The following is a 15,020-nucleotide window of genomic DNA, read 5'->3' as shown; positions in this document are numbered from 1 at the left end:
TCGCCCTAGTATTCTACCCCTCATAACGTCAACAATATGTGTTCTTTGAGCCATTTTCAACACACAGTCACCATAGAACCTTTAAAAACGTCTACACACTTACTCGCTGCACCGTACTCTGACATGCACCACACACGTCTGCGTATGTGGACTGCTGCCTGCGCCACCGTGCGACGACCTCAGGTCAAATACACCGCATTTCCCGAGGTGATTTAAACCAGCAAACCGTCCACCAGAGTATTGTTTCACCATGTATCAGCATTATCCTCAATTTATGAGCTTGAGCGTATAATTCCTATAAAAAATGAACAAGACATGTTTGTAGGAAATGGAATGTAGTTAAATTTTGTACTGGCTTACGCTTTTGCTGGAACCAATGGTTTTCGAGTTATTTACGAAAACGTATGAAACCGGCTTTCAAACGCATCTCCGCTCCAATACACATCCCTCACGAGTCAAGATTTCTGGTATATTATTCGTGGCACGCCCCCTTATCACTGAATAAAAATTTCTTAAACTATTACCGATATTCAACGTTTTTTGGTCTGTTTTGATTGGGCTATTACGCTTCTAACATAGTCGGCTATTTCGTTATAATTCTTAGTTTAAACGTGCCCGTGGGGGCAATGAAAGAAAATCGGGTTTTGTGAACGTTACAATAAGACAAATTATGTAGGCCATTCGATTCAGATATAACCCTTAACAAGGACAGTAGCTTCGCAGTCAGAAGGCCTGACGAAAACAACGATGCAATTCTTTATTTCATGCTGTCAAAATTCAGAAAATTGTTAGGTAAAATTTACACATACATCGGTTTTACAGTTTCTGAGTCCTCGGCAAAGCCGGTGGTGTAGAAAAGGTCCGTCGATGAAGAACAAAAGAAGGTCGAGTGTGAGAAATAATCCGTGCAGTGGCGAATTTTTGTACAGTGGTGGGAGGGAGTTCCATGAACAGCATACTAGAAATCCTGACCGGTGGGGACAGAGTGAGGGATTGGGGTCGCGTTTGAAGGGCACTTTTGTACGTTTTTCTTGGATAACTGGAAGATTATGGCCTCTGCCAAAAACGTACTCCAGTACAAAATTTAACTACAAAAAGGTCTTCATTTTACCTGTGGGATTAATATTTTGTACATAGCGAGAGAGAGAATACCAAAATCTCACTCCCGATTTTAAAGGCCAGATGCAGAATTGCGGGTTGCATAAAACGACATCGGTAGGGGCAGCTGAATCGCCGTATGTGTTGTTATTTTGCATTTACTGCAAGACTATGTCGATAACGCTGACCTTTTATCCTCTGCCTAAGCTAGAAACCTGACCGCTGGCATACGTCTGCTCGCACAGGCACGTTAATGCTCGCCGTGACCGTCTACGGTGTAGCTGGCCACATCGCTGTTGCTTACTTGCTACGATAACTTTCAGTTGTGTGAAGGAAATTCATTGCCCTCTGTGTCGCCTGATAACAGTAGCAGTAATTCGCTAATAAAATGAATTATGTTAGTGGCAACTTACGTGTTCCACGTTTTATTCATGTTCTTTACACTGTGCATCCAGCGTGATCTGTGTGTGTGTGTGTGTGTGTGTGTGTGTGTGTGTGTGTGTGTGTGTGTGCCTAACCACAGACGTTTATGCAATCGGGATCGGCTGAAATGAGTTGTTCCGCGATATTTATACTCTTACTTCATATACTGCTTAACAAAAAGAGTGAATCTCCTGGAAGGGGAGGAGGAAACGAAACATGACGGGTTGTGAGGGTATGTGATTTTGTCTCAGTGATTACAATATCATGTCAAATGCACTTAGAACGTGGCATATGGGCCTATTTATCAGTGCGACGCTGCAGCCTCTCTGGCTTGGATGCATGCACTGATCGGCTGGTAAGGCTGTCATCAATACGTTATAATATCTCTTGGTACACAACTGTTGTAGCTGGCCCTTGATATCTAGGATACTGCCACTGGGATGGATTCGATGTGAGTACTGGTTCCGCGCATCTTCTATCGGGTACAGATCTAGGGATATTGCTGGCCGTGGCAGTACCTCAACGTCATACAGATAGTTCACAGAGACACATGCCTTGTCTGGACGAGCCATGTCCTATCGAAACTTGCCATGATGATACGTCGGCACGACAGGTGACATCACGATGTAGTATGTCTGAACACGGGCTGTTGTACCATCGCAGTTCACTCAGTCACTACCAGAAGTCATACCCGATGCCCCCCTATGCAATGACGTAGTGACTCAACAAAACTGTGAAGCAATGGAAACTCAATCGAGGATCATCATGTGGAGTAGTGCTGAGCCGTGACTCATCGCAGAACAAAATACGATGCCACGCTTATGAAGTCCGTGCTCCCCATTCATGGCACCATTCCAAATGCAGTGCTGTTAACGATAGCCTATACGAGAAACGGGAATTCCCTAGCACGATTGCCGCTAGCCTCCGACTAACCGTAAGGAGTGACACAGAATGTTGCACAGAATCCATTAGTCGTTCTCTGATGGTAACTATAGAAGGGATTACGATGTGCTTGGTGCACAATAGGGCGATCGTCTCTTGGGGTGATCAGACTAGGTAGAACGGAACAGTGGTGCAGAGTATGCCTGCCCTCAAGCTGCCATACAGCGCAACATCGGGCCGCTATCACATCCGCATGTCCCACAAATCTGGATATTGCGCCATTCGACCAGACGGTCAAATGGAGACCCACAATGAGCCCCCATTCAAACTATGTCAGGTGCTGACGAAGCCGTCTTACCTTAGTACACTGCATCTTCGCATCCTTCAACATCTGACGCTTTTCATGCCCCTTATGTACCCTACCAGGCCTGGCATCAACACTAAAGACGAACAACACCAATGCACTCTGGTGACCGTTCTTTCTGTCAAAGACAATTGTAGCTCTAATTGGTTACATACCCATCCATTGCGTGTACATGTACGAAGTTACATCGACATCTGACCGTGTCTTCTGGCTGCTTCACTAAGTCAGGCTGTGTATTTCTGAAGTTATCTCTAAAGTTTACAATAAAGAGTAACACATTTTCAACTGTCCCCGTTGATGTATATCAACGACCGTCAGCAGCTAATGGTATTGATTTATCACGATAAAGCATGACCGCCAAAAACAGTTGCAGGATAAAAATTTATTAAAATTTCTCCTGCAACTGTTTTTGGCTGTCATCCTTTATCGTGAAGAATTTCAACAGTTGCTGTTGCAGCCATATTTAAAATCTTGAGGTATTGATTTAATTGTAATTTCATTCTAAAAAACTGCACGGTCACTCATTCGAACATGTCCGAAAGAACAGATGCCATCTTCGTATCGTTAAAGGCTAACCGGCTGATGACCTCCTTCAGTGCAGATGCACACAGATTGCCTGAACTCTTACGGGACTCGATGGATTGTCAGCCGCGAGTAACGGGTATAATGGCAGGGGCACTACGAATGTAGTGTGTGGACTATAAGTTGAGAATGTGGGTCTCACGACGAGCGTGCCAGCGATAAGTCCCTGCAGTCGCACTATCCTCTGTACCCTCGGTGGCTCAGAAGGATAGAGCGTCTGCCATGTAAGCAGGAGATCCCGGGTTCGAGTCCCACTCGGGCCACACATTTTCAACTGTCCCCGTTGACGTATATCAACGCCCGTCAGCAGCTAATGGTATTGATTTAATTGAAATTTCATAAAGAGTGAAGTCTGCGTACGCCAGACTAGTATCAGAACGAGCAATCAACAATGGTATGCCTAAGGAGACGTTAAAGCAGCCAGTCACAGCGCATGTGCCAGGACTACAAACAATTGCCGCGTATTTAAGCACAAACCAGCATCTTATCCTCCGTTGGCTAGGGTCCTAGAGACCAGCGGGGCGATAGCGCTGTCGAGGGTTTAGTGCGCAATAAAGGCTTAATGTGCCAACATTGTACTAGGATCGAAACAGTTTAAACGTGCCAGTATTTGATGAACTCGTTGTCAGCATAATGCTCCCCTAGTCATAGCGGAGACTTTCGAAACCAAAGTAGCTGCTTTTCTTGGCCGCAGCGCCCCTGTAGTGGCTATAAAGCTGACCGTTCTCTGCGCAAGTCTTCCTAACAAGAAATTAGCATTTGATTGTACCGGGGATCGAATGTAGATTATCTGTGCTCTCCGCTACGGAAGCTGAGCCATCACTTATTATAAATTCATTGTCTTAAAGAAATGAAATTGAGCAACAATAATCATTTTACGAATTTTTAGAATTGACTTTTCTTCGGCTTCTATTATTTATTAGAAATGGTGACTCAAAAGCCCATTTAATGCTGTGGAGTAGAAGAACCGTGCCTTATGCTTCTGCAGTACGCACCACCGCTTATATCTCGCATCCTTTCCGTATTTTTTTATTGGCGATTTCCGTGATCTCCTGTTCACGTAGAGGACGCAAAATAGAAACTTTGTTTTGTTAAAATAGAATAACATGGAAAGCAGCAAACGCCCATTTTTGTGAGCGCCTAATGCTTCGCCATAGTATATAAGGCAGTGCTGTCGTATATACCCGATGCGGAGTTCATTTCAGCAAGGTTTATTTTTATAGCAGAAACATTTACATTGAACCATAGAGGAATAAACGTTCTGTGTCACATCGCAAACGCTTCGTTTCGGACATTCTAGGATGATCCCTGACATGTCTGTTATATCTAGATTCGCGTAAGGAGATTTTGTTTCTCGCTGTTGTTGCGCCGTTTATGTGTTCACTTGCATATTTGATGTTGTTGTCCCCAGTGCAGTCGGTATTGTTCTGTGTGTGCTGCACGGCTGTCGCGCAATCCTGTATTTGTCCACGCTCCTAGGCGGCGCGCGCCGACAGTACTGTACCGCATCACTGTATTCTCTTACGCTGTTCTTATTTTTCTTGTATTCCCTGTTCTGATTATTTACAGGAGGCTATTTGCTCACTTCGTACGCGCAGTATGGAACTGTACACAAGGGTACCTCGCGTATTCGTTTGTTCTCTCTCATCGCGTGTGTCGCCAGCTTAGTGCATCCCGCGAGTATTATTTGTTTACCCTTATTTTCCGATATTGTGTGCCCGTATGTGTATGATGCTGTGTTATTGAATGGTGAATAAAACGACTAAACGTTTAAGGAAGATCCGATAAGGATCGGCGAGGGCGTAGAGTGGAAGAAATTGCTGTAGCATGAATCGAGTATCTGAGGGGAGAGATGAATTTATAATAATAATGTTCGCTAACTAGAAAGTGTATTAATACTTTCATGTAACTCGTTTTAATGATCATTGCAAGCTTATCAGTCTGTGCGGGGATGGCAGTGCAGTAACAAAACTGATTCGGCCTAAAAAAAAGTGGTTCAAATGGCTCTGAGCACTGTGGGACTTAACATCTATGGTCATCAGTCCCCTAGAACTTAGAACTACTTAAACGTAACTAACCTAAGGACATCACACAACACCCAGTCATCACGAGGCAGAGAAAATCCCTGACCCCGCCGGGAATCGAACCCGGGAACCCGGGCGTGGGAAGCGAGAACGCTACCGCACGACCACGAGTTGCGGACGATTCGCCCTACCATCGGTGCAGCATTAACCAGGAAACAAGAGCTGGCAAATTCTATGGGCCGCTCGCAATATGGACCCCGCGCCTTTGTGTAGAAAAAAATTGTAAGTTAGATATTAATGGTGTTCTATCTATCATACAGTGGAAATACGGTAGTGCCTAGATCCACAATGAGTAGTAACAATTTTACATCATCCGTAAACTGAGATTTGGCCACGCCATACATTATTTGTAGTTAGTTGACAACACTACAAAAAGTACAGCTGGCTGTAATAACTCGATCAATTAGAGAAAGGTTCTACTGATTATCAATAAGAAAGTAATTAATGGATAACCTCCCTATTTTTGTTACTATTAGTCATTCTGTAGTGTATTTACTTTTCATGCAGTACTCTTGATACGAGCCATCTAGAATGGAGGTTGCTTTCTTATTGGTGGACTATTTTTATATGACGAGTAGTAGTTTCGCGGTTCCTGCGTTTCTTTTGTGTCGTTGTCTCTTCGCCGGTCGCTGTGGACTAATACGACACAATACTACCGTTTAATAGCAGCATAATTCATTTATTTCCGAATACAGTGAATATTTATTTGCCACTGAGATACCAGTGGTGGGATTGGCTTTTTGAAACCACCCACATAGTGAGGTAGAATTGGGTGCCCGGTTCCACACTGCGCGGCCATCCACATCGGTGGACTCTCGTTCGTGAAAAAGCGACTAAAATAATTACTCGTGAGACACTGAACCATTAAAAATAAAATTTTACCCAGTAGCTCCGTAGCATAATGGCCAAGGCTCTGGACTCGGAAGCTAAAGGCCACGTTTTCAGTAGTTACAGATCGATAATTTTCTTTAAGTCCTTATCAAAACGACTGTGAGCTTTGGTTTTATTCGATTAATTTGATTTTAAATATATTTCCTTTGTTAAATGTAATTTATGAACCTTGGCTATATAATTTCAATAATTGTACTTAATTTCTTTTTCACAAATGTAATGAAAAGAATTTGTATAAAAAATGTGATTGCAGTTCAGTAACAATTATATTTGGTCATGGTGCGAAAATAATTTACGTTTTAAATGTTTGTATAACGATAATCATTCAAGAAAATGTACATATATTTTTTAGACCAACGTACTGTTTTATTTTATGCTCTAAGCTTTGAGGCCTAATGCAAACCAAAGGGCCTCTTCTTAGCATCCGCTAGCGGCACCGCGCTGCCTTAATCCAGCACTGCCTGCCTCGTGTTCTTCTATTCTATGCCACCTCGATGTTTGAAGATATTTGTTGGCACAGTATAACGTATCCATGACGTTAGTGAACACATCTAGTAGCTTCGTGCATTCCCAAATAATTCAGCACGTGATATCAGCCTGGGAATTAATATTCACCACGCGACTAGTGTTTAACAATCTCAATCATTATTGAAACTATCCTATTGGACATTAAAACTGCAATACCGTTAAGAGGGAATACTACAAACGTGTAATTGGCAAAAATTGTATTACATGATTGTACGAGGGGCGTTCAATGAGTAATGCAACACTTTTTTTCTGAGAGCAGGTTGGATTTATCCAGAATTCCAGTACACCATCTTATTCCCCACTCTTTTGACCACAAAACTCTATTTTTACCCTACACTCCGTTCAGTGCGACAGCCTTACGCCACCTTACTGGCAGGACCATTATGCCCTCATGGTACCACTCTACTGGTCGACATCCGGTCCATTGCCTTGTTGCATTCATCGCCTCCCAAACACCAACGTACTGCTTCCTGTGGAGTGCATCCTTCATTGGGTCAAACACCTGGAAGTCGGAAGGTGCGAGGTTCGGGCTGTAGGGTGGACGAGGAAGAACGTCCATTTCTTCCCGAAAAAAAAGGGTCGTAACAGACGAACGGACAGAGTGTCAGTTTGATAAAAAATGAGAAAAAATATTTTTTTCGTTGATGAAATTAAAAATTAACAATTTCGATTTTTTTCCTTTCACTGTAGTGTGAAACCTTGTTTCTTGGCAAATTCCATGAGTGCAGGTCAACGGGAAGTTCGCTGTAGGTAATGGAGTGTGAGTTTGCGAGTATCAAAATCTGTGATATAAATGACCGTATCTTTTGACTGCATTGACTTGGAAGCTTCACGTTTTGTCATCGCCAAGGAACCTTAGACCAAAGTATGTGACATAAATTTCAACTTGTTACCTCTAACCGTTCTGGGGTCTCTTGAAGTCGGACACAAAGACAGACAGACAGAAGGACACAAAGTGATCCTTTAAGGATTCCGTTTTTACCAATTGAGGTATGGAACATAGAAAAGCGTGACTGCTTCATTATCTCAGACGTTTTATATCTCTGATTAGAGAAAAATGGTAGAAAACACGCAAGTCATCACGCAGCCTTTTGAGTTTCCCACGAAAACAAGCAGCAGCAGCAGCACTCCGTCTTCAGGCCACAAGTGGCCCATCGGTACCATCCGACCGCCGTGTCATCCTCAGATGAGGATGTGGATAGAAGGGGCGTGTGGTCAGCACACCACTCTCCCAGTCGTTATGATGATTTTCTGTGACCGGAGCCGCTACTATTCGGTCGAGTAGCTTCTCAATTGGCATCACGAGGCTGAGTGCACCCCGAAAACTGGCAACAGCGCATGGCGGCCTGGATGGTCACCCATCCAAGTGCCAGCCACGCCCGACAGTGCTTAACTTCGGTAATCAGATGGGAACCGGTGTATCCACTGCGGCAAGGCCGTTGCCCACGAAAACAAGGTAAACAGTAAAACAAAAATTAAAAAGTCACAAAAGCGTAAAATCCACTGGGGACATGAGTGAGTTGAGGCAAGAATAGATTAACTTCCGATGTTAGCAGGAGATAGGACGGTCTCTTGTCTCGAGTATTACTCATGCAAGAGAACTACGTGCACATCTTTCTATTACGATTTGCCGAAAACCTCGCTTCGATATCTTGAACTATACACGAAATAAAAGGAGTGAAGTTACAGGCGATTTAACCCGTACTCTCTCTCTCTCTCTCTCTCTCTCTCTCACACACACACACACACACACACACAGCATTTGGTGTAGCGTGTATCCAGCGAAGCAGCACTACCCATGAGAAGCTGTTGGTGATAACGAACACGGAAAACGCGATGGCTCAAACTTTCTCCCTAACCAGCTGTGAAGTTAGAAGGGAAAGAACTTCTCTACAGGCAGGGACTGTGCGGTCCACTGCGGTGTCGGTGTCGGGGCACCTCCCCACAGTAGCTATTTCTGGTACTGCATGAGCGCGGCGATAAAAACGTCAGAAGGGTTTGTCAGAGGAACAGCGCGCAATGCCGCCGGGGGTGCCCCCGGCCGCCTGCCTGCCCCCCAGGCGCGTGTCGCGTCGCGCCGTGTGTACTCTCCAGCGGGGAGCGCGCGCGCGCCCGCCCGCCTTTGTTCTATTGTTCCATTCTTCCGCTCTGGGTGACATCATTGTGTTTCTAATCGTCCCTCTGTTTCAATAGCGGCCCCCGCTGCCTTGCGCTCGGTCTTCAACAACTGTTTATATTGTACTTCTGTCAGGGGGTTTGCACTCGAAACAGAACCCAGAGTCGTTGTACGGGGAGGGAGGGAAAAATCAGCAAACACGGGCGCCGCCTTTCTCGCCTCGTTTGGCTGTTCTGATCCGGCGATACGGTGATAGGTCCGGAGGCAACCCCGCGGGGGGTCCTCTGCGTATGATGACAACCTGATCTCCGTTTTACAAAGGGCTGCTGCTCTCGCCGCAAAAATTAGGAGCTGCTGCCTTCACGGCTGTGTACGGACGTATTTCAGCTTAGCTGAATCCGGTGCCTCAGGACTGTCTTGCAACAGTGCGAAGTCTCGCGGCGGTAACAATGAATAAAATGTTCTCGGGCTTCTACCCGCGTCAAGTGGTTAAAATGCCATGAGCTTTCGACCAAGGACTATTTGACCATTGTCAACAGTAATGACTGCTGGTGGGCTACTATCTTGGTATTATGTTCTCTAGCTGTCGCCTGTGACGTACTGGTATTCACAGCATTGCCATGTGTAGACATACGCTTCAACCTAGCACTGAGCTGCAGGCTTCCGTCTATATTATGGATGTAGTCGGCGACTTTATTTCGATGGCTTCTTCAGCTACACCGCTGAAGAAGCCGCTAGTGCGCCCTACGACAGGCATTTTGTTTTTTATCTTTGATTTTTCAGAAGAGGAGGAAAACATTAACCAATCCTCAAACCAGATTTACACTAGAGACTTTCAAGTCAGAATGGGCTACTCTTTGGGGCAGGTGTCACGTGCCTGCATGTAAATCAGTCGCCAAAAACGTCGCGGGCAGATAAACGCCGTCAGTGGTCAACTGACTGTCCCGAGATTAGAAACAAAAGACTGTCCTATCTTCTGCTAACATCGGAAGTTAATCTATTCTTGCCTCACTCACTCATGTCCCCAGTGGATTTTACGTTTTGTGACTTCTTAATTTTTATTTTGCTATTTGCCTCAAAAGGCTGCGTGATGTCGTGTTGTCTACCATTTTTCTCTAATCAGAGAGATCAAACATCTGAAACCGGAGAAAATATGAATGTTGTACGATACCTTGTCAAAGGAAAAAACCTGCATTGTGTCTGAATAAAACCACAAATAGACAAAAATATCATTTAGTGAAAAGTGTTTTATCAGTGAAAAACCCAAATTATTGAACAAAAGAAATAATTTTCGATCTTCTATTACGCAAATTCAAATGACGTTTGAAGCATTTGCACGTATATTTTTTTCGGAACAAACAAATGTTGATACTTTTAAATGTATGAACACTTATTCTAGTCTTGCAAAATGGTTCTGAGCACCATGGGACTTAACATCTGAGGTCATCAGCCCCCTAGGACTTAGAACTACTTAAACCTAACTAACCTAAGGACATCACACACATCCATGCCCAAGGCAGGATTCGAACCTGCGACCGCAGCGGTCGCGCGGTTCCAGACTGAAGCGCCTAGAACCGCTCGGCCACACCGGCCGGCTATAGTCTTGCAGTTCTCTGCAGTGTGGAGAACTTATGGTGCGTCATTTAACAGAACATACACTGTTAATTATGCTTTGGTCATTTGTAAAACCTATTGTTATTGTTAATTCCTTAATCATGTTACTACATTTCGACTTTTTGTAAAAGTACGGCCCGTGATAACCCCCACATTTGCTGTTCTGGAGCCAAACGGCACAGCAAAGTGTTCTCAAAATATACACCATTTTGGAGCCGACGTTTCTGGTCCTAGAAGGGCCAATCGAGCCCGGCCGACTGCTCTGCCAAGGTGGTATGGCGGGGTATGCACAACGTTCTCCCGATCGTTGTCGAGTTTCTTGACTAGCAGCTCTGCAATTGGCCTGACGACCCTAAGTGCAACCTGTACTTGCCCTTCGGGTCCTCCACATGTCAGCCAGCTGCACTTACTATTCAGTTTCGGAAGCGGACAATAGCACCCCGGAGGTACTGCAATACTCACTTGCCACGAGTAGCGGAATGTGAAAAACAATATCGCTCGTGTGCAAAGGACCCTACGAGGTTTTTATTACGAGCACTGCTCTCTTGGTCTTTATGCCTTATGCAGTACAATGGATCCGGCGATGACTATGGAATATCGGTAGCCCGCCTAGGAGAGCTACGCTGCATGCAGTATGCAATGCCATGAGCGGAGCGCTGGAAGTGGCAGCGGGCATCTCACCGGTAACCACCCACCACTGCCAGCCTTTGATGTCTTCGCTTGTTATGTGTGGTCTCGTCATATACTGCAACTGAGTTCTCTTGCCCAGTGGGCCTACTTCAGAGCTCCGTTATTGTCCATTTATTGAGTTCAACTGCTCTAGGATTGCGCTGATGTAACACTTTCCTTGCCTGTTAAGTTCACACTGATGTGAGAAAAGTCATGGGATGCCTCCTAATATCGTGTCGGACCTCCTTTTGCTGGTGTAGTGTAGCATTCGTCGTGGTATGGACTCATCAAGCCGTTGGAAGTCTCCTGTAGAAATATTGAGTCATGCAGACTCTATAGCCGTCCATATTTCTGAAAGTTTTTCCGGTGTCCCTTAAATGCGATGGGATTCATGTCGGGGGATCTGGGGGGGCCAAATTATTCGCTCGAATCGTTCAGGAAGTACTTCAAATCAATCGTCAACAACTGTGGTCCGGTGACACGGCGCACTGTCATCCACACAAATTCCATCGTTGCTTGGAACGTGAAGTCTCCAAGTAACCGATCATAACCATTTCCAATCAGTGAACGGCTCAGTTCGACCAGGGGACCCAGTCCATTCCACGTAGACAGCCCACAGCACTATGGAGCCACCACCAGCTTACACAGTGCCTTATTGACGATTCCATAGCTTCGTGAAGTCTACTCCACACTCAAGCCTTAGCATTACCTCTTACTAACTGAAATCGGGACATACAACCAGGCCACGGTTTCCCAGCCGTCTAGAGTCCAACCAATGTGGTAGTGAGCTCAGGGGGATGCTGCAGCCGATGTCGTGCTGATAGAAAAGACAGTCGCGTTTGTCGTCAGTTCTCATAGCCAGTTAACGCCAAATTTTCCTAACGGATACGTTCGTCGTACGTCCCACATTAATGGTTCAAATGGCTCTGAGCACTATGGGACTTAACATCTGTGGTCATCAGTCCCCTAGAACTTAGAACTACTTAAACCTAACTAACCGAAGGACATCACACACATCCATGCCCGAGGCAGGATTCGAACCTGCGACCGTAGCAGTCCCGCGATTCCGGACTGAGCGCCTAGAACCGCTAGACCACCGCGGCCGGCTCCCACATTAATCTCTGCTTTTATTTCACGCAGTGCGCTTGTCTGTTAGCACTGACAACTCTACACGAACGTCGGTAATCTCGGTCGTTAAGTGGAGTCCGTCTGTCATTGTCTTGTCTATGGTGAGAGGTGATATCTGAAATATGATATTCTCGGTGCGGTCTTGACACGATCTATCTCGGAATATTGAATCCCCTAATATTCCCGAAATGAAATGTCCCATGTGTCTAGCTCCAACTACCATTCCGCGTTCAATATCACTTAAGTCGTGTCGTGTGTCTATAATCACGGAAGAAACTATTTCACAAGAATCAGCAGAGTGCAAATCACAGTCTCGCCAATGCACTGCCCTTTTATACCTTGTGTTCGCGATATTAGCGCCTTCTATATACCTGCATATCGTTATTCCATGACTTTTGTCACCTCAGTGTGCATCTATACGTAGATATATACACACTTAAATGTTCGAATAAAATTTCACAGAACCACCTTCAGACTGTTTCTCGATCTTCCCACTATCGAATAGCACTTGGGAAAAATAAGTGCCTAAAACTTACCGTGCGAATTCTGATTTCTCTTCCTGTATTGGGATTAACACATCTTCCTACGAGGGTTGTCCAGAAAGTAAGTTCCGATCGGTAGCAAAATGGACACTACAGTGAAAACCCGATGAATCTTTGCACAGATGCGTTGGGTAGTGTCTCTAGTATGACCGTCGATCGCATCAAGACGCACTTTTCAGCTGTGAGCGAGTAAACGTACCTAGAACAAAGATGTCTCCCACCAAGTAGGAAGGTCCATTGAGAGGCTTCGCCTTACTGAATGCAGCCCACCTAACACAACTGCCACGCACCGCTTTCTTCATGGAAATTCTCAGGCGCACTCTGCAGGGGCAGTGAAGACGCTCCTGCAGCCTTTTTAATGGGAAATGTTCGTTCACCCGCAACACAGTCCTAATTGGCTCGTCCTTAGTATCATCTCTTTTCACATCAATCGCTGGATACGAAGACAACACTTGGGCGGGCCACGCGCTATAGGCCAGTGTACAGGATTATCGGAAAGCACAGGCGGCTGTCTTCTATGACGATAGTGTTGGAAATTTGATATAACGCTCCGACAAATGTCTGAGTCGTAGCGGCGACTATGTAGAGAAGTATCTGGAAAGTGTAGCTAACTCTTGCAAATAAAATGTTTGTGATTTTCGCTGTGGTTTTCATTTAGCGACCGATCGGAACTTTTTTTCTGGACAACCCTTGTATATAGGTGTCTGAATCAACAAAATTTTTGGGATTTGAAGGAGAAAGTTGGTGACTGAAATTTCGTAAAAAGATCTGGCCGCAGCTAAAAACGCCTCTGTTTTAATGACTGCCATCACAACTCACTTATCACATAAAACGAAACGAGATGCTCTTCTTTGAGCTTCTTTGATGTCCTCCTTCAAACCTACCTGGCAACGGTCCCAAATCGCGCATCAAGAGAACAGGGAAGCATAGTGTAGGCAATCTCTCTAGCCGTTCATCTAAGTGTTCTACTAATAAAACTCAGTCTTCGGGTCACCTTCTTAACAACGTTTTCTGTGTGGCTGTCCCACATTCTTTTCGTAATCGTAGTCCCTAGGTATTTAATTGAATCTACAACATTTAAATATTCGTGCTTTATCTTGTAACCTAAATTTAACGGGATATTTTTTAGTGTTCATATCCATTCCGTTTTTGATTCCATATGCGGTAATCAGTTGTTCGTCTAGCCTTTTTGTATTTTTGCCTGTATAGTCCTGTCTGCTAGGGTGCTATAAAAGTTGCTTTGCGGTGTATTTAGGCACAGAGAAGGTTTCATTACATCACTTATGACTCCCATTGGTTTTGTACACTTGGTGACTTCCAGAAGGAGTAATTGAAACACTAATTACGAAGGGGGTTCAATAAGTAATAAATCCCTTTTTTGCTGAAATCAGGTTGGGTTTATTCAGGGTTTGAACACAAAATATTATGCCCCAATCTTTTGGTTACAAAACCTTATTTTGCAATATAATGTCCGTTCAGTGCGTTGGACTTATGCCACCTTATTGGCAGGGCCTGTAAGCCCGTGTGGTACCATTCCACTGGTCAACGTCGCAACCAAGGTCTCAATGTATCAATAACCTCTCCATCATCCATGAACTGCTTCTCGCGGAGTGCACTCCTCACTGGTCCAAGCATGTGGAAATCGGAAAGTTCGATAATTGGGCTGTAGAGTGGATGAGAAGGAACAGCCCAATGAAGTTTTGTGGACGCCTCTCCGATGCGCACACTTGTGTGAGGCCTTGCGTTGTCGTGGAGAAGTTCGTCTGCATTTTTGTGGCGACAAATAGGCGGAGGTCGTTTCGTCAGTTTCTTGAGAGTCGCACATTACAGTTCAGAGTTGATCGTTGCACCATGACTGAGACAATCCAACAGAATAAACCCCTTCAGAGTCTCAATGACCCTACCAGCTGAAGGCGTGGCTTTTTTCTTCCGAGCAGAGGTGGTGTGTCGCTACTCCATCGTTTTGTTTCAGGTTCGAAGTGATTAGCCCATGTTTCATCGCCTGTTACGATGTTCGAAAATGTCACGATAGGCCTAGTAATACACAAGCAATTCCGCACAGATATTCCTTCGTTGCTCGTTATGGTCTTTTGTTAGGA

The 15,020-nt window shown here is 44.9% G+C and overlaps 1 protein-coding gene and 1 pseudogene across 1 annotated transcript in view; both read right to left on the bottom strand.

Annotated features, from left to right (window-relative positions):
- LOC126481603 (inhibitory POU protein-like) overlaps positions 1 to 15,020 on the bottom strand; it is a 456,090-nt gene that overhangs the window by 374,947 nt on the left and 66,123 nt on the right. The gene's annotated exons all lie outside the window — the stretch shown is intronic.
- On the bottom strand, positions 8,179 to 8,296 carry LOC126482565 (5S ribosomal RNA; annotated as a pseudogene).

This window comes from Schistocerca serialis, chromosome 5, assembly GCF_023864345.2.
Source record: "Schistocerca serialis cubense isolate TAMUIC-IGC-003099 chromosome 5, iqSchSeri2.2, whole genome shotgun sequence".
Lineage (NCBI taxonomy): Eukaryota > Metazoa > Arthropoda > Insecta > Orthoptera > Acrididae > Schistocerca > Schistocerca serialis.
The sequence above is the reverse complement of the archived record's forward strand: the minus strand, read 5'-3'. Positions and strand labels throughout refer to the sequence as shown.